At 38.0% G+C, this 20,960-nt stretch overlaps 1 protein-coding gene across 1 annotated transcript in view; it reads left to right on the top strand.

The window, feature by feature from the left end:
• The window catches only part of Trhde (thyrotropin releasing hormone degrading enzyme), a 468,335-nt gene that overhangs the window by 271,207 nt on the left and 176,168 nt on the right, over positions 1–20,960 (top strand). The gene's annotated exons all lie outside the window — the stretch shown is intronic.

Raw genomic sequence — 20,960 nt, 5'->3', positions numbered from 1 at the left:
CCGTTCTCTATGTTCTGGTTTCTTAAGTTACAAGCTGAGGTTCTGAACTGAAATTGCATTTAAAAATTATTATTATTTTGTGTATATGAAGGATTTTCCTGCTTGAACATAAGTGCATCATATATGTGCGGTGCCCATGGAGGCTGGAAGAGAGGGCATAAGATCCCTTAGAACTGGAGTTACAGTCAGTTGTTAGCTGCCATGGGGGCACTGGGAAACAAGCCCAGGTCTTCTGCTAGAACATCCAGTGCAATTAACTGCAGAGCCACTCCTCCAGCCCAGATATTGTTTTTTAAAATACTAATTTAAGCATTCACTCTATGAATTTTTTTGTTAAATTTTCTTCTTAGGGAATCCATAAAAAGTTTAGTACTTTTATTGAAGTTTAAAATTCTTTAACCTGTAGGTTTATAATTTCCTATTTAAGTTTTTAACTTCACCATCAGTTATTCAGAGTATGTTATTCAGGTTTTGAATACTTGAGGTTTTCCAGAAAAATTTCCATTGTTTATTTCTGACTTACATATTTTGTAAATTTTTTATTTCATACAGAACATCTTAATCTTATACACCTTTCCTCCTGGACACCATCTCATAGTACCCTCTCCCCCCACTGGATTTCATATGTTCTGTCATTGTGTTATGTTTACCAAGTCATCCCTCAGTGCAAGTTCACTCACTAGGGTCTAGTCAGCCTATCTAGAGTCTCTCCCTTAAAGATCAGCTCTCCCTCACCCAGTAGTAATCAGCTGCCAATAACTCTTCAGCTAAGATTGGGGTCTGCTACCCATTTCCACAGTTTTATGCTTGGTTTTTGTCTGCTTGGGTTTGCATGGGTCTTTGTGCATGCTGACACCATTGCTGTAAGGTCCCAGGAGCCTGAAGGACTATTTCCACAGGCATGCACCTGCTCCCCTGGCTCTTAACAATCTTTCTGCTGCCTCTTCCTCAATGGTCCCTGAGCCCTGGGTGGGTAAAGTTCAGTATAGGAGTCTTGTTCAAGGACCCACACTCTGCAAACTCTTTTTCTCTATCTCTTGGCCATTTGTGTCCATTTGTGTTCATGGTTCTCTGTTGCATGAGGGAGCTTCATTGAAGAGAGTTGAGAGATGCCTTAGTATTCTCTCCACCCCTCGTTCCATTATGTTCCGTGAGCCTTAGGTGTAGAAGTTCCATTTTAGTTGTGTCACTTAGGGTCAGACATAATATCTGTGTGTGACCAGTTGTGAAACTCTGTAAAAGTCTCTGTTGCAAAAGAAACTTCCTTGATGAGTGATGACTGGCATACTTGTCTGTAAATATAAGGATTCGTATTTAGCACATAGTAAGAAATTATATTTGTCTGGGGATGTGACAGCCTTGGGGTTTTCTCTAAGATCCATGACTTCTCCAGTCATGTGTATTTGGCTATGTTTACAGCACCACACAGGAGTTTTCTCCCAATGAGTGGACTTTAAGTTGTATTAGGTAGCTGTTTATTACTCCCAAGATAGAAGTGCCACTACTGCCCCAATATAGGTTGCTGTGCTGGTCATTGTTTGTAGTGTTTAACTCTGGGGTTGAACACTTGATCCATGTTCTCTCTTAACAGCTTGCATAGTGCTCTCCAAAAGTATGAGAGCTAGCTTTCAGGGGAGGCAGCTTCCAGGTCAGTTCCAGCTCCATTACTCCTAATCCTGTGTCCTAAATATGTCCTATCTTCAGCAATAGGGTCTTAACTTCAAGTTCTGGGAGACAATCAAGGGCTGTGGCAATAGCCTGTGTAATTTTGGGAGTCTCTTGGATAGCCCTGGCCAGCAACTCAAGGGGAGGTTTCTCCTGTCTGGCACTGTTTCTTGCTATGTAGCCTTCAGCTATGCATGTGCACTCATGGAGAGATATTGTATGTGGAAGTTTTCAGTAGGGTTTGAACTAATACATTTTTCTCTTTTTTACACATGAGCTAAGCATTATTTACCTCTCCTCTCTCTCTTCCTTTCTAAACCTCCCTCTTCTCTCCCCACTAAAAGTACTCCCATTTTCCCCATGTCACCCTTCATAATACCTGTCTCCTATGGCCCCCCTCTCTTGAGTCCCTTCTTCCCCTTTACCCTCGTAGTTCCTTGTATAACCCTCCCTCTCCCGCTCCCATTTAAATCCCCCCATTTTAGCCATGTAGCCCTTGGTAACACCAATTTTTTATTGTTCTTATCTCTCAGGTGCCTTCTTGCCCTTTACCTCCCTGGTTCCTTTCCACTTTCCTATTTCTTGTAGTTACATCAGGACGTATACTCACATGTAAGAATTTGGTGCTAGGATCCACAAAGGAGGGAGAATAGTCACCATTTAGTTTTCTGAGTCTGTTACTTCACCTAGTATAACTGTTTCCAGTTCCATCCATTTACCTGCAAATTTCATGATTTCATCTTTATCACTGAGTAGAACTCCATTGTGTAAATGTACCATAGTTTCACTATCCACTGGTCAATTCAGGAACACTTTTCTTGCTTCCATTTCTTAGCTATTGTGAAAAGAGCACTGACAAACATGGATGTAAAAATATCTCTGCAATAGGATGAATCTTTTGGGTATATGCCAAGGAGTGGTATAACAAGATCATATGGTAGGTTGGTTTTTAGCTTTATCTGACAGAGGTTTAACATCCAGAATGTATAAAGAACTCAAAAAACAAAAAAATCAAGAAAAATAAATGACCCAATTAAAAGTTGGGCTATGGATCTGAACAGGTACTTCTCAAAAGAAGAAAAAAAGATGGCGAAGAAACAACTTAAAAAGTGTTCAACATAGTTAGTAATTTGGAAAATGAAAATTAAAACCACTTTAAGATTTCATTTTACCTGAGTCAGACTGACTAAGATCAAGAGAACAAATGATGCCAAATGTTGGAGAGGATGTGGGAAAGAAGAGCAACCGTTCAGTGCTGGTGGGATTGCAAACTCATGCAACCATTATGGAAAGCAGTGTGGAGAACTCTGACTTACTTTTATTGTGGTCAAGGAACATACACTGTATGACTTGACACTTCTTAGATTTTTATGATTTGTTTCATGGCCTAGAAATTATCTGTTGGTAAATGTACTTCACGTGTTTCGGCAGAAGTGCGCAGTTCTCTGGTATTGGCAAGAGTGTCCTGTAAATGCCAATTAGGCTTACTTGGCTGACAGAGTTGTAATTTTTTATATCCTTATTGATTTTCTGTCCACCTGTTCATCATGCTTTCTTGATGAACATTTATTTTTTGGATTCACCTATTGAGAACCAAACCAAGCATCCAAAGATGGGAAAAATAGTAGCTCAGGGGCTTGAGAGATGGCTCAGCGGTTAAGAGCACTGGCTGTTCTTGCAGAAGAGACGGGTTCAAATCCCAGCACCCACATGGCAGCTAACAACTGTCTGTAACTCCAGTTCCAGGGGATCTGACAGCCTCTTCTATCCTCCATGGGCATTGCATGACACGAATGCACCTACCTACATGCAGGCAATATATGCATACACATAAAATAAAAAAAAATAGTAGCTCAGTTACTGGCTGCTGTATCTAAAATAATCTTCAAATGTGAATGTAGAAAGTGAAGATGGAACACAGGCTGAAATCTTACACTTCACACTGATGATCTCAACATCAGGCCTTGATGTACATTTAGTATCTTAGACTAGTTCTCCTGTTTGTCTTCAATCAGGCTCTCACTATCAAAAAACTTACATATAGATAATATACAGTAACCCATTTAACTTACAGGTGGAATGAGTAAACCTTCTAATTCTGGGATATCTGGGAAATTATACAGATGGTTGCATAGACATAAATAATAATGATTAACATTTTATTGAAGGCTCATTCTGTGGTAGGCATTGTGCCAGCAGTTTTACATTTGTTATTTTCATTCTTATAATAACCATATGGAGTTTTTATTACTATAATTTTCATTTTAAAGATAAGCACAAGTGACAGTCAATCCAGGGATACGTTTCCACGGAAATCAGGTTTCAGAGCCAGCATTCATCATTATAGTGGCTGACGTGATCATTCCAAGATAATTTGCTAAGACTCCGTGTATGCTCTAAGCACCATCCACAAAGTGCTAGGGTTATAGTAAGACACAAAGAAGTGGTTTGGAAATAAACTAGTAGTGTGAGAGTATTGTCCAGCAGCATTTCCATTTTAAATGGAGAAACTGAAGTGAAGCAGTTTAAATAATAGAAAGAAATTTGTAGACTACATAAACTGATACTATGAACTTTAGGAATGATTAAGTTAGATAGTTAAGTAATATCAGAAATCAAATTTCCTTCAGTATCTTAACTTTATTTGTTACTGTCTATTTATTAGATAGGTGTCCTCAGACAAGGTTAGCTTAATAGCATTGTCAATATCGTGATCTCAATAAATTCAAAGAAAAAAAACTCTTTCTTTCCTAACATAATCTGTACCTGTTCCCCCAAAGAGTCATAGTTTATTTCAGTTAGGTAACAGATTTCCATTGGCTGATCCCTGTCCATGCAGATGTAATTTTCTGACTGCCAGTGTTGGTCAGGAACTTATCCTTTGCTGTAGCAGGGTTGGGTAGGAAACCCATTCTGCAGGTAAACTTAGAAATGGAACACAATTGGGATTAAGGGACCATCTAAGAGCTCCCCACATTCATATGAAGATTTAGGGTAGACGGTCTGGATAAGCTGGTTAAGAATTTGAAAACATTTTCTATCATTAGGAGCTAATATTATATACAGCAGGTCAAGAAGAACCAAAGATGTTTTTAAAGAAGCTAAGTCATATAATTAAAATAACATTCTAGAAAGAATATCCCTGAAAACATAGAGATGGGATTGATGTGATAGATCTGAACAATTCAGAATAGATTGTAGAGATAGGAATTATAAACAGTAGGCTTTTTGTGTTATTATATGAAACATTTAATAAAAATCGCCAGTCTTCATTTCCATGCTTCTCTTTCTGAAGATCTGTTAGTCATCAGCGTTGACCTTGGCCAGCAGTCAGCTCCTCGTTTTGTTTCTCTTTCTCTGGCTTATCACCTTCTGTAATTATTCCCTTAGTAATTATCCTAATTATTTATATCTTTATCCTTCCTGAATTATACTTGTATTACTTTAAATAACATATAAACAAGTATATAACAGGCGACTAAAAGGTTGTAGAGAAATAAAGGTCAGGGAATAACAGCTCAGATACTGATTTTTGTGAAGTTGAGTTTAAAAATTGTCTTTGAAGTAATACTTAGAGATATTCATTATGGGTAGTTCCAAAGCTAGTATTTTATTTAAAAAGTAAAATTACATTTTTTAGACTAGAAAACTTCTTTAACTGTTGTAGTATAACAATTTAGATCTGGGTAAATAAGTTTGTCATTTGAGTAGTCATTTGAAAATGGGGAGGCTTGTTTTGTAAAAGTCTGTTGAAAATAGGAAGTCAATGTCTATATACAGGAAGGGTTGCAAAAAATGGATTGAGACAGTATCTTGGCTCTAGCAGCACAGCAGGAAAGAAGAATCAATGACCCAATGACCTGGGTGATGAAAGTGAGTGAATTCTCATTAAATTTGCATATGATGTCAAGGTGGAGCGGGCTGCTACAAGCTCCAAGAGAGGAACAAATTGGAAAAATGACTTCAGCATTTAAAAGAGGATACTTTAAAAGAAGACACTATTCAGAAATTCTTATACCAGGATTGGTATATTTTGAAGACTAAACAAATCTTACATAGAGTAAAAGTGTTAGAGATTTATGAAGTGTAGGAAAATATACAATGGTCGTATTAAACACAAATTTTTGAAAAGGGAGTGGTAATAGAATTTCAATTTGCAAGATTTTGCCAATATACTCCACAACCAAGGCCTGGAAACAAATTGTTGTATGCCTAAGACAGATAAATATGCCCATTTTCTGAAAACCTTGGGCATAAAGAAGACCAATTATGTATTTTGCATGTCATCCCTTTTGTGAGTCAAATGCACTGCTGGGAGGTGCACATGCTCTTCTTGCAACCTTTACTTACATGCCACTTTTTCCAAGAGACCTCCCCCAAATGAGAATTGATGCCCTCTTTCTCTCCCTCCCTCCCTTCCTTCCCTAGTTTACTTGCTGTTTTGACCCAGGTAACTTCTAACACAGTAGACATTTATTCAGTAGTATATTTACTATAATGTTGGCTTCTGGCTTTATCCCTCTGAATATGAGCTTCATAAAGTAAGATATCTATGTCTAGATTTTCCTTGATAAATTTTTGCTACTTAATAAACTGTTTGTAATAGTAGGAACTCTGCAAGTATTTGTTGCCCTAAATTGGAGAAATTACCAGAGATGCTGTGGTGGTATGTGTCTGTAATTTCAGAACTAGGGACCTGAGGCAGGAGAATCACTAGACATTCAAGGGCAGCCTGGGTTACGTAGTAAGTTTCAGGTAAGCTAGGGTTACATAGGAGACCCTGTCTTAAATAAAATAAAATAATGAAAAATTAAACCCATATCACGATGGTAATACCATCAAAGAGAAAGAGCCTATCTGTTTTTAGGAATCAGGAAAATATAAATATCATTAAAGAATTTCAGGTATAATTCCATATGTGTTCCAGAGGGAGGAAGATTTATTATCCAGCCTTTCAATTTTCTAATGGGTTCTGTCTCTTGTGCACTGACCCGCCAGGCCTTATGGGCCTGCCCTGTCAGCTCAGTTCTTCTGCTGTCTCCCTACTTTCTTGCCTCAGAAACAAGCAACCTTGGTGGACAAGTCTTTCCAGCTCCATCTCTTTCAAACAGGCTTTTCCTCTTAGCCTACTTTCTTTACTCATAGTCTACTAAATAATATTATCAAGTGAACATAATCACCATTTTGTCCTCTTTGTATAGTATCTGTTATGTACATTGATTGCTGTAGCGCTTGTGATCATTTTGATAAGAGAGTTGGACTTTTAGTTCTACATAGATGTCAATAATTGTTAATGATAGCATCAGTTGCTCTTTGAGGGTCTGCCAAGAGCTACCCACTGTCTCTTTTAACCTTCTTTCCCTATAGGGGATACGATACTGCCTTCAACTCACATAAAAGTAAGCAGAAGGCCAGAGAATTTAATGATGTATTCAGACTCATGGGTGTCAGATCTGGGATTCACATCACATTTCTACCTCATGATCTTTCCGTTTTACTGGGATGCTTGTCTTTCACAGTATTGCCATTCAGAAATATGATTTGCCTTGTCTTTTCAGACATACATGAATAAAACCTTAATATTTTAAAATAAACAACATATTGACATATAAATAAAAACAAAGGTTATGAAATCTGGGAAGTGATAATTAGTGGATATGGTCTCATAAAATGTGAACAAACTCAAGGGATTGAGAAAAATTAAGCATTAAGATAGAGATGTGGAGGACAGAGAAAGAGAAGAATTGATTTAGAATCATTTGAAGATAAAACCTGTCAGAAAAGGCTAAAGAACTACATATGTATACCCCAGAGGATAGAGGGCTAAGAGGTGACTCAGTAATTGGCTCTAACATATAAATGGTCATTATAGGAAGCCTGCTCACCACTTCTCTGTCAACATCAAGGTCAAAGTAAGATAAATGGCCCAAAATTTCAGGAAGAAATCTTAGTTAATATCAGAAAAAACTTCTTTACATAAAAAAGAACTAAGTATTTCAATATGTGCTAATACAGTTCTTCATTCTTTGGTATTAAGAATAAAGTAGAAAATCTGCTCTTAAATTAGCCAACTAAATTGGAGGACTACTTAAAAAATTCCTTCTGATATTACTTCACAATCATAATAGACAATGCAGTAAAAATTTTATAATTTGTTAAAAATTAATTTTGCATTTACACATGCATAAGAAATCCAGTTTCTCATTTTTCTATGACCACAGAAACTTGGATTTCAAAACAAGAAAACTAGTTGCTTCTTAGATAGGATTAGAAAATTTAATGATAATTCCAGTCTACCTCTGAAGGGTCTACTGATTACTGTGAAAACCGTGAAAATAATTTCCACACAGCACATACCGACTCTTTTTGTCTTTGCCTTTGTACTGGGCCAGAGATGGTTTTAAGACATTGTGCTTTTTTTTGACCTTGTAAATAAAATGCTTGTTGGAGGAGATGCTTTTATTGAATTTTTAAAAATAAATGCCTTTACTACTTACTGGTAAATTATTAATTTGTGCATTTTGCTGATGGAGGGAAAGTTTCTTTCACACCTTTTTTTAAAACTGATGCATCATTGTGTGGATGCATTTTTTCTTTTTTTGTTGTATTTCCTTTAACATCAAACACTTAAAACATCTTGTTGTCTGTCTGTCACTTATAATTCTCCTTATTAGAAATTCCACTTTGATTTGGCATTTACCTGATGAAACTGGAAGAAAAAGTATGAATTTGATGAAAATAGGAGGCAGGATTTTCAACAGTGTAAGGGTCAGATTGATACTGGCCTGACCTCTCTGCCCATCTCATGCCACATTGTTTTGTTGTTAACTAATGGTTTATATTGCTGCTTTTGAATTCACCTGCTTCCCTGGTGTATGCCTTTTTTTACTTTTCTCCAGGCTTCAGAAGAGGCAATGCTAGTTTGAACCTTATTCTTCTGTGCTTCGCTGTGATGTCTTTGTCAAAGAGAGAGTGGTGATCACAAGGTGTAAGGTGCTTAGGACCAGAGCAGGGTGATCTTTAGATTATAGATATTAACTGTGAGAACTGTGCCTGCCGCTTTCTAAAGTACTCTGACAACTACAATCACTTAGTGTATTGCTTATGGAAAATGCCCAATTTGAGTGACTTTTGGAATGGCTCATATATACTAGATACCATCAAGAGTTGTAAATAACAGTAGAAAGCATTTCAATTAGCATAAATGGAACTATAAACGAATATTTCATTTCTATAATGGGTTCACCCTGCAACTATAAGTGAATTTAATTCTATTAAGCGAAGAGGTGCTACAGTGCATTGCAGAAAGGAATGGGGCTTCAGGTAACAGTACAAGTCAGGAGGTTCTGAATATCTGATTGTTTTATACAGAATATTCAGAGAAGTTGCAAAAGATAAAAACTAAACAAAGGTAGAAAGAAGCCAGTGTACATTTCTCTAGACCAGAGTAAGAGAAGGGAAAGTTATATGCGCATGCTTAGATTTTTCAGAATGATGGGATTTTACTGTAGTTAGAAAACAAAAGAGAAAGTTTAAAGGATAAGTAACTTACGACTGGACTTAAGGGTTGCTTTTCCGATGAATGACACATGTAAAGAAGGAAAGGAAAGCAAGGGTAACTTCTCCATGTCATAAAAAGAATATTAGGAGAAAACTCAATGAAGACTTTCACAGTGCCAGTAGTTTGTGTACTTGGAACAACAGAACAGATTTGAAGAGGTTGAACTGAATCATGTTTTCCCATAGAGCAATTGTAAATGGATTGTGTTTTAGTATCGGTGGATATTTTCTTGAGACAAGGTATCACTACGCAGCAGATTGTCCTGGAACTCTTTCCTAGCCCAGCCTGAGCTTGAATTTAATATTCCCCATCCTCTGCCACTGGTGTGCCAGTTACAGGCATGTACCACCACCCTCAGCTCAGAGGAATGTTATTTTAACAACACAGTGGCATATCTCATCTACTACATACCGTGTATTGCTCTTATACTGTAGAACACCTTCAAAGCCTCATGTGGTTATCACTCTTAACATTTAATAGCTCAAAAGGACTAATAATAACTATAATAACTATTGTCTTACCACCGAGGCTACTTTTTCTTGGTATTTTACAGAATGTGTATCCAAAGATGATCTACTTTTGATTTGAACAATTGTGTTTACCAAGTAATGAACAACTTAACTTTTTATTAACTAAAGACATAAGGTTCAGAGTTTCTGCTTCAAACAGGTATTGTGTTACCTGGCGTGGATACAATTCTAGTCACAACAACAACCATATTATTTCCCAAGTAGTTCATGTTTTAAGGTAAATATGCTATTTCCTTTAAAATGATGAAAATGTATCTTGGGGCACGTTCACAGATTTTTTTTGGTGGACTCTTTCAGGGGAGCCTAAGGGCCATTCAATGACCTACTGAGAAAACTATCCAGAAACTGTGCCTGTCTTCTCTACATCCTTGTCATTCATACTTCATCCTGGGTGGTACTGAAATCAACTTGCTGGCTTTTTGTATTTTTAAAGTTTTTTTTTTTTTTTTTTTTTTTTTAATATCAGTACTAGAAGGCTTGACAGTGATTTTACATGTAAGAAAGGGAGAATTTTTTGTTTCAGAAGCCTGCTTTGTCTTAAGGTCATTTTCCCAAGCTGGAGACTTTGAGTCAGTTTTCAGTTTCACAAAAGGAGGATAAGAAGACAAAGCCCAAGGTGAGAGGTTTAATGGGAGGTCTCCGGTAAGACAGGGCCTTAAAGAACAGAACCTTCCTGTGTAGATAGGCCAGAAATAAACCTACCTTCATCCCCAAGAGACCAGGTAGAAACTGTCTGTTGCAAGCTTTGGCAGCAAGTGAAGGACAGAAAAATTGTGAAAATTTGCAACTTGAAGCAATCCCCAATCGTGTTGGATCTCAAATGGAATCTTCCTTGGTGTGCTATAAACGTCAGGCCAAGATTGAATTTAAAATAGTTGTCCTGTGCTAGAGATGCCCTAGATAGCATCCAGAACTAATACAAATCCTTTCTAGAAAAACTGACCTGCGTATCATATCTCAAAAAAAATGTCTGCAGATGAATCCCAAGGAAAATCAGTGATTTACCATAAAAAATCACCCATCACACAAGGAAACACGTTTTTAAAACATGCTACAGAAGCAATTGAAAACAGAATCAACTGGGCATATGATGAAAGTATGTTATGTATTATGTGGAGACTAAAAATAGTATATTAATAAGTTGAAGAAGTGAACAATCTGAGCAGATTTAAAGAACAACTAATAAGGATTCCTAGAAATGAAATTTATTAAAAGACATTTAAAAGTAAGGTAAATATAGCAAGTGGGTTTGTCACAAATGAAAAATAAAGTCATCTTCCAGGCATGGCACAGTCATTGCAATCATAGTTCCACAGCAGCCACAGTGATCTGTACTGGGCCTGCACAAGGCCTTGACTGTGAATAGTTCATCACAGATCCAGTAGGGCCAGGGGCAACATGGGACTTTCTTTCTTCTTGGATACCATAGGAGGATTAGTCAGTCATTATCTCCAGTTGTGTGCCCAGCAGGCTCCAGTGAATAGCTCCAAGCCCATGTTAACAACATCACCCTTGTTAAACTCAGTGGCTCGCAAAACGAAGTAAAAAGTCATGAATGTGGAAAGAGGATTTTCAGGGAGCAGTGGGCATAATTGGTGGGAGGGAGTTGACAGTAGTCGGTATGACACTCTAAAAGAATAAATTTAATTAATAAAAATGAAGCTAAGAATGCAATTTTGGACTAGAAGAGAGAACACTGAAGATACTACAGCGTGTATGGTACCCAGAGACAGAGATGAGTATGATTCATGATATATACGAACGTTCAGGAAGCAGATGGGAATGGGCAATATGTAGACTCAAGGCTTCACCTTACTTAAGTTTTCCACCTTCTACTTATTCATTAGGTTACTGTTTCAGAGCACCAGAGATTAATGACGTTTCCTTCTAAAACACTAGTATCATTAGAATTTGAACTCTGGGGGGCTGTAGAGATAGCTCAGTGGTTAAGAGCACTGGGTGCTCTTGCTGAGGACCCAAGATTGATTTGCAGCACCCACATGGCAGTTAACAACTGTCCGTAACTCTAGTTCCAGGGGATCCGATGCCTTCTTCTGATCACCATGGGTATTACACGACATGGGTGCAATTACACACATGCAGGTAATATACTCATATACATAAAGTAAAAAATAAAATATTTTTTTAAAAAGTTGAACTGAGTTTGAACTTAGAATTTTTTTTCAGCTTGACTTGACTACTATTATTATTATTTTGGTCTTTTTAAAAAAGAATTTTAATAACTACATGATTAGAAGAAGCATTTCACTACAGATTTAACACATTCAGTAACATACTCCAGAGGAAGAGTACATGTCTTTCACAAGTGGGTGCAAGTTTCTAAGTTCACAATTGAGTTAATACTGTTATACAATATTGAACTCAGTATAAACCCTGTAAGACATAAAATTGAATGAGCTTTTTAACTTTTAAAAGAGATCTCCATTTCATTTTAGAATATATTGTTCCTTGCAGAAAGACTCATTACTTTTGCTACTAACACTGAGATATTGGCGCATACATCTCTAATCTGTATGCATCTGATTTCTACTAGTCATAATTGGTTGCAGTTGGAACCTTGGCGCCTGTGTATGTCTATGAAATCATCGGGCAGATTTCAATGGTAATGTTTATCACCTCTACTAATTAGCATGACGTAAATTTCCATGCTTTCTCCTCAAATATAATACATTTTTAACTGTGTGTGTATATCACACAGAACATCCCAAACCATCTTATTCGACTATACACCCACTTCCCAGATGGCACCCTCCCATAGCCTCCCTCCCCTGACTAGAGCCCTTATATTCTGATATCCCTGCTACTGTCTGCTGTGTTGTCAGCACCCCGGCCAATCCCCAGTACTTGCCCTTCTGTTGAATCTAGTCAGCTTATCTAGAGGTCTTTGTTTTAGCAGGATTAGCTGTTCCTCTTCTAGCAGCAATCAGATGTTCCTTTAGATAAGATTGGGGTCTGCTGTTCATTTACCCAGTTCTATCTGGGTTACTATTTGGGAGTCCCTTTGTCCACCCTGGCCAACAACTCAAAAGAAGGTATCTCCTATCTGGCATTGTTGCTTGTTATGTAGCCCTTAGCTATGCATATGGACTCTTAAGAAGAAATTATATTGACCCCTTTAATCTTTGGTTATACTTTCCTTTTGGATGTTTAAGGCCCTACAGTTGGCCCTGATAAACCAATTTATTTTTACTCTTAAGGTCTGTTGAGGACCTGTTCCTCAGGGGTCACATGGGCTTGGGAGGAGCCCCTGGCTCATTTCTTTTACCAGTTCTGCCTATGGTGGTGAGACAATGTGAGAGATAAATAATGCCAAGCTAGTTTTGAAAACCAGAGGGAACTATATTACTCCTACAACCTATTGACAAATAATACATAGCAGAAAGAAATATATTCTTTATAAGGTTTATCTGAGAACAATTGGTATTTGCCCAAGATTTATCTACGTGGCACAGAGTAATTAAAAATACCAGACTGGTGGAACTAACCTTCTTGAATGTTTAACAGACATACATTGAGGCCTATATTAATTTGGTCAGAGGGACATAAAGGACAGTTTTTGCTTCTTGCCCTCCTAGGTTGACTAGTTCCAGGGGACTATGAGCATCTCTCAAAATGTCCTGTAGTTGTGGTGGGACACCTGTTTTCTTGATCAAGGAGGATGAGGAGACCCCACCAGATGAACTTGAACCAGTTTCCAGTCTACAAATAGGAGGGTCAACACAAAGGAATCACTTCCTCCATACTTCCAAGTGAAGCCAACCATGGTTGAGATGGACCTTTGACTTATCTGAACTTAGAATTTTATTGTACAGTAATGGATCTTACCTATTAACAAGGCCACACTTTATCAGCTTAAAAATTATTACATTTATTTATGTATGTGTGTGTATGCCACGGCACACATGTGGGGATCAGAGCAACTTGCAGGAGTTTTGGTTCTTTCATACCATGTGGGTCCTGGAGATCAAACTCAGGGTGTCAGACTTGGAGGCAGGTGCCTTTTCCTGCTGAGTCATCTAGTTAGGCCCTGCTTTATCACTTTTATTCTCTTTTTTTTTAATCATTGAAAAGATTAAATAAGGTAAAACAGTGATAGCGGTTTTTAAAGCTGTGTTTTTCGTGTTATAGTGTTTATTTGTCCAACAGTTAGTTTCTGGAACTTTACTAGACATCATCTCTTTTAAGCATTACAGAAAGTTAAAGCCTGGAGTAATTTTTCCCCAAGCTGATACAACTTTGGAAGGAGCAGAAGCACGATTTTAACCTGTCCATTCTGCCATGTGTGTGACAGCTTGGCCACATAGTTAAATCTTTCTGATTTTTGCAGTAGAGAGAATCAAGCATTTATCCTAAAGTTTTTGCCTTTCATCTGACCTCTTATTTCTTCTCTCTTTTGAAATGACTTTTAGATAGTTTCTTTCTTGCCTCACAAAGCGATTTTTTCACTTAATAGTTCTTGAAGAATCTATCTTGATCACATACTTTAGTTTCTCGATCTTCTCTTCTCATCAGTCTCTATTTCACCCCGGGGAGCTTTGCCTGGCTTGCCTTTTCTGCACTTCAGTCTCAGCAGTAGCTGAGACTTCTTTGAGAAATTCTCTCCCATGACAATCTCAGGCCTGAGAAATCCTGAGTAGAGAACTCATTGGCTGAGTAGAGCTTTGGACTCCCAGTGAATTGTAAGATGCCTCACAGGCTGCTGTAGAGGGGAACAACTCCAAAAGCAAACCTGTCCTGCAGTTCAGTCATGCTGCCTCTCTTCTGTCATTTTACACTACATTGAAGTTAGTTTAGTGCCATTCAGATATTTGGCCTGAAGTATAAAGTTTTTGGTTGTGTCCCTTTGTTCAGCGCTATAAGCCAAAGTAAACCAATAACGAATGTTTGACTTCTGTTTATATAGTTCCCAAACTGTTTTTCAGCTCCCCAATTTTAAGGTGAAATGTTAAAACATTTATTGGCACATAATTTTCTTTCTGTAAGGGCATTTTGTCACAGCAGGAAACTTTTGATCAGTTTGGATCAGTTGAAACTATTTTGGCTGTCATGTCCATTCACAATAAATGTAAGACTTTAAAGTTGGTGAGGGAAAGTTAGCATATTCAAATATTTTTATATCTGAAATAATAAGATCAATAGATATTTATGATTATGGGCTTGGCACTTTTGGGTAAGTTCTTTAGGTAAATCAAATCATTTAACTGTTGAAATCACCACATGATAGCCTGGCGTGGTGGTACATGCCTTTAGTCCCAGCACTTGGGAGGCAGAGGCAGGCAGATCTCTGTGAGATGGAGGCCAGCCTGGTCTACATGTCAGGGTGGCTGGGGCTACAGAGAGACCTTATCTTAAAAAAGATAAAAAATCCACTATGTGATATAGGTATTATAACCATCCCCACTCTATAGATGCAGAAACTGAAGCAGTATATTATCAAACATCACAAAGTCAATAAATGATGGATTTTGAATTTGACACTGGCAGTTCTATCTGTAGTCGACTACAATCTGATTGCCATCCTTTGATTTTTCTAATGTTTATAGGGCACACTGTACATAAAATATGAAGGGACACTCAATTTGATGCATTCTAAGTATTATTTAGTGGGTTGATTTATAGATCGATAGCAGAGATAAATACCTGTGAATTCCACAGTGGTTAAGTCTGGCCCTCCCACCTTTTCGAAGTATTATTTAAAAAAATTATTGAGATTTTGTAATTGTATACAACACTTCTTAATCAAATTTAGACCCCTCCCCCATCCATTGCCCTCCATCCCCCCACTGGACGTCTTGTATTCTACCATGCACATTAAGTGCCATTCAGTCAAGCATTTGTACCCAAATGTCCTTCAGTGTAAATTTGTCTACTCGAGTGTAGTCAGCCCATTGTAAGGCCTACTCTCCCTCATCCAGCATCAATCAGTTTCTGATAGTTCTCAGTCTAGGACTGGCCTGTAACCCATCTCTCTCCTCCCCTCTGGGCCCTTATTTAATTAAGTTGGCATGAATATTGTGCTCAATGCTGCCATTGCCACAAGTTCACATGTGAAAGCTTCCAGTGGCCTGAATACCTATGCTTCCCTGTATTCATGAATCGGCCCTTGGTCTTACAATCTTTCTGCCCTGTCTTCTGCAGTGGTCTGTGAGCTATGGGTGGGTGAGGTTCCATATAGGAATCCTGTCCTACATTCTACAGTCTCTTATTCTTTAAAACCTGGCCAGTTGTGGCCTTCTGTGTACATTTCACTATGTTGTATAAGGAAGCTTTGTTGGTGAGAGTTAGGGGATGCATTAATTTTCCCACTACCCACTTTTCTGCTATGTTCCATGAGCCTTAGGTGTAGAGGTTCAGCTGTTCATGTGTCACCTAGTACTTGGCATCTCTCAGACGTATATTCTCTGTGTCTGACCAGTTGTGGAATTCTGCAGTAGCCTCCATCTGTTGCAAAAAGAAGGTTGAATTATGTACAGTGTGCTTGACTATAAATATAAGGACCCACATTTAGTGTATGTTAAGACATTTCATTTGTCTGGAGATATGAAGGAGATAGGGTTTTCTCTAGAATCTATGTTCTTTCCTGCCATGTGTACTTGGTTGAGTTTACAGTGCCGCCCATGAGTTCACACCCATTGAGATGGCTGTAAGTCCAATTAGATAGTTGTTGATTGCCCCCAGATAGCAGTGCCACTATTATACCAACAGAGGTAGTTCGCTGTGCCAGTTGTTATGGTTATTAGAGTTTAGGACTGTGTTGGACCATTTATTGGTTTTCTCCCCTGGTAGTTTTCATATTATCATCTAGCATTATGATAGCTAAACTTCTGGTAGAAGGCTTCCAGATCACTTCCCACTCCATTACAACAAGTGCTGTATCTGAAGCATGTTCTGTCTTCAGCAGTAGGATCTTATCTACTAGTTCTGGGAGATAACCGAGAAGTTTGGCAAGAGCCTGTGTTATTTTGGGAGTCTCCTGGACCACTCTCACCAACCACTAAAATGGAGGTCTCTTCTCTCTGGCACGGGGTTCCTCATCAAGCAGTTCCCAGGTATACAAATGCACTAATGTTTAAACACTATATGGGAATTTCTTATGGGGTTTTGGGGACATTGCTTTTCTGTCTGGGTTTCCTAGTCCCCAAGATTCATTCATCTCTACTCATTCCTCACATCCAGCCTCCCTCTTCTTTCCCCATTTCCAGTGCCCAATAACACCTGCCTCCCATCCTCCCCCCTCTCCTGAGCCCTTGGCCCTTTGCATGTCTGCCCTTCCCTCCTCTCCTCCCTGCCAAACACTCTCACTTTTCTCATCTCTCCCCCCATAACATCTGTTCCCTACTATCCCCCTCTTTCAAGTTCTTTCTTTTCCTTTACCTTCATGTAGCCTTTCCATTTTCCTGACTCTTGGTGTTACATCAGAATTCCATGCATTCTATCAGACCACAGTGAAATAAAGCTTATAATCAACAACAAAAGAAGCTGTAGTAACTACATGAACTCAGAAGTCATGGAGATTAAAAAACACACTCCTGAATGATGAATAGGTCAAAGAAGAAATAAAGAAATTAAAGTATTCCTGGAACTAAATGAAAGTGAGAATACACCAAAACAAAACCTCTGGGCTACCTTAAAAGCAGTCCTAAGAGGGAAGTTTATAGCTCTTAGTGCTTGAATTAAAAAAATCAGATAGTGCACATGTAAATGACTTTAATGGTACAACTCCAGACTCTGGAAAGGCAAGGACAAACCACCCCCAAACCTAGTACAAGAAGAAATAACAAAAATCAGAGCAGAAATCAATGAAATAGAAACAAAGAAAACAATACAAAAAAACCCAATGAATGTAAGAGCTGGTTCATTGAAAGATTAAACAAGATAGACAAAACCTTAGCCCAGTTAACCAAAAGAAAGAAAGAGCAAATCCAAAACAACAAAAACAGAGATGAAAGGGGAAACATCACAACAGATACCAGAAAAAAAATATCCAGAACATTGTAAGGGAATTAAAAAAAAAAAAAAAACTATGCTCCACTAAATTTAAAAATCTAAAAGAAATGGATGAATTTCTAAAATCGTGGGCACCACCAAAGTTAAACCAAGAAGAGATCAACAGCCTAATCAGACCCATAACAAATAAGGAAATTGAAATAGTAGTACAGAAACCTTTTGACTATAAAAGCCCAGGTCCAGATGGATTCACAGCAGAATTCTATCAGATAGTCAAAGAGGCTCTACAACCAATACTATTTAAATAACTCAAAAAAGATGGAAGCAGAGGGAGAACTCCCAAACTCCTTCTATGAACCAGCATCACTCTAATACCAAAACCAGGTAAAGATACAACTGAAAAGAAAACTATAGATAGCTTTAATGAACATAGATGCAGAGATAGTCAACAAAATACTCACAAACCATATATAGACACACATCAAAAAGATCACCCACCATGATCAGGTCGACTTTATTCCAGTGATGCAGGGATGGGTTCAATATATGTAAGTCAATAAATGTAATAAAACATATAAATGGACTTAAAGACAAAAACCACATGGTCATCTCAGTAGATGCAGAAAAGGCCTTTGGCAAAATCCAACCTGCATTCATGTTAAAAGTTATAGAAGGAATTGGTCTGGAGTGAACATATCTCAACTTAATTAAAGCTATATACCACAAACCCATAGCCAACATCATTCTAAATGGAGAAAAACTGGAAGCATTCCCTTTAAAATCAGGAACTAGACAGGGTTGTCTACTCCACTTCTTTACAATACAGTATTTGAAACTCTTGCAATAGCAATAAGACAAGAGAAGGAAATTAAATGAGTATCAATTGGAAGATAACAAATTATCTCTATTTGCAGATGATAGTATACATCAGAGATCCCAAAAATTCCACAAGAAAACTAAGAAATAATTAATACTTTCAATAAAGTGGTAGGTTATAAAATCAATTAAAAATATATATCAATAATAAGCAATCAGGAAAAAAAGCATTCAAAGAAATCCTCCCATTCACAAAAGCTTCAAAAATATTTAAGAATAAACCTAACCAAAGACATTAAATAGCTCTACAATGAAAATTTCAAATCTCTAAAGAAAGAGTTAGAGGAAGACACTAGGAGATGGAAAGACCCAGCATGCTCATGCATTGGTAAAATTAATATTGTGAAAATGACTGTCTTACCAAAAGCAATTAATTCAATGCAATCCCAATCAAAATGTCCATAATATTCTTCACATATATTGAAAATAATCATCCTAAAATTTATGCGGAATCACAAAAAGATATCAGACAGCTAAAAAATCTTGGGAAAAAAAAAACAATGCTGGGAGGATCACCAAACCAGATCTCAAATTACATTACAGAGGTATAGTCGTAAAAACATCATGGTACTGGTAGAAAAATAGACATGTAAATCAATGGAACATAATTGAAGACCCAAAAATGAGTAGGTGCAATTTTAGCCACCTGATGTTGACAAAGTTGCCAAGAAAACACAATGGAGGAAAGACAGCATCTTCAACAGTTGGTGCTAGAAAAATTGGATTTCCACTTGCAGAAGAATGAAAATTGATCCTTATCTTTCAACTTGCACAAAAGTCAGCTCCCAATGGATCAGATAGTTGGTGGAATTGAAAACTTGTGCAACCACTGTAGAAATCAGTGTGGAGAACTCTCAGAAAAACTAAAAATGAACCTACCATATGATCCAGTGATACTACCACTTGGCGTATACCCAAAGGACTCATCGTACTGTGGAGATACCTGTACATCCACGTTTGTTCCTGCTCTCTTCGCAATAGCTAAGAAATGGAAACAACCTAAATGTCCTTCAACTGAGGAATGGTTAATGAAAATGTGGTACATCTACTCAATGGAGTTCTACTCAGTAGTAAGAAAAGATGAAATTTGCAGGTAAATTGATGGAACTAGGGAGTGTTAGACTAAATGAAGTAACACAAATGCAGAAAAGCAGGCAATGTATGTCCTCCCTCATTTACAGATTATAGCACCAATAATTTATATGTGAATATATATATTCTAATGCAGCACCAGGAGATTTTCAGAAGTTTTTAGCTAGTGTGCAAATTTCATTTCTTATTCATTCAGATAGCTAGCAGAAGTGGACTTGGAGAAATTGTTATTTTTTTATCTTCAACCTTTAGCAAGAAAACTAAGTAAACTTAGCTCCCTAATATTAAGTCAAATCAATCTGTTAAATGCTTGTGTTACTTTTTAGGAGAGTCCTTTGGTTTGAAATACTAACACATTTCCTGAAAACTAAATGGAAGTAGAAGCTCTCCTGCTTGTCCCAAGTTACTCTCTTCAAGGAGGAAGTGCTCATTGCTCTTTGGTGTCTAGTGATTCCTCAGAAAATTTCATGGAGAAATTAGCATGGTTCAGAGCACACCCTTCACCTCAGAGATGAAGATTACGGGAAGCCTCATGCAGACCTACCTCTCCACATTCCTCAGTGCCTGTTGCTACATCGCTTACCATCTGTGAATGGTTGTTCTGTCCTTTTATCCCCCAAGGCAGAAAGGGCTTTGAGCTCACCCTTAAATGATTTTGTTCCATTGCCCTACATTAGAAAGACTCACATTAGACAGGTGGATCATCAGTGCCCAACATATAGATATCAGGCCACTAATCAAGGGGCACATCGGCTGTTCAGAGTATTACAAACACGATGACCAGAAACTCTAAATGGACATCTTCCCACATCCCCAATTCAGGTCCTGCCATAAGGAACATTGACCTCTTCACTGCCTAAGTCCAGGACTCAACAGGCCAAACCACAAAGGGGAGATGGAGGGAGAGAGAGAGAGAGAGAGAGAGAGAGAGAGAGAGAGAGAGAGAGATAGTCATTGTGACCAACAGTACAAGAGAAAGAGAGGAAAAGAGAACAAAGTCACAAAGGAGAGAAAGGGCGAGAGCGAGAGCGAGAGCGAGAGCGAGAGAGAGAGAGAGAGCCACAGTCATTGTGACCAACAGTACAAGAGAAAGAGAGGAAAAGAGAACAAAGTCACAAAGGATGGAAAGGGCGAGAGCGAGAGCGAGAGCGAGAGCGAGAGAGAGAGAGAGAGCCACTGTGACCAACAGCAACAGTACAAGAGAAAGAGAGGAAAAGTGAAGAGAAAAGCCACAAAGTGGCGGGGGGGGAGGGGGGAGGGAAGAAGAA

This window comes from Nannospalax galili, unplaced genomic scaffold (assembly GCF_000622305.1).
Source record: "Nannospalax galili isolate Female #2095 unplaced genomic scaffold, S.galili_v1.0 scaffold76, whole genome shotgun sequence".
NCBI classification, from domain to species: domain Eukaryota; kingdom Metazoa; phylum Chordata; class Mammalia; order Rodentia; family Spalacidae; genus Nannospalax; species Nannospalax galili.
Note: the sequence above shows the minus strand (reverse complement) of the source record. Positions and strands in the feature narration are given on the sequence as shown.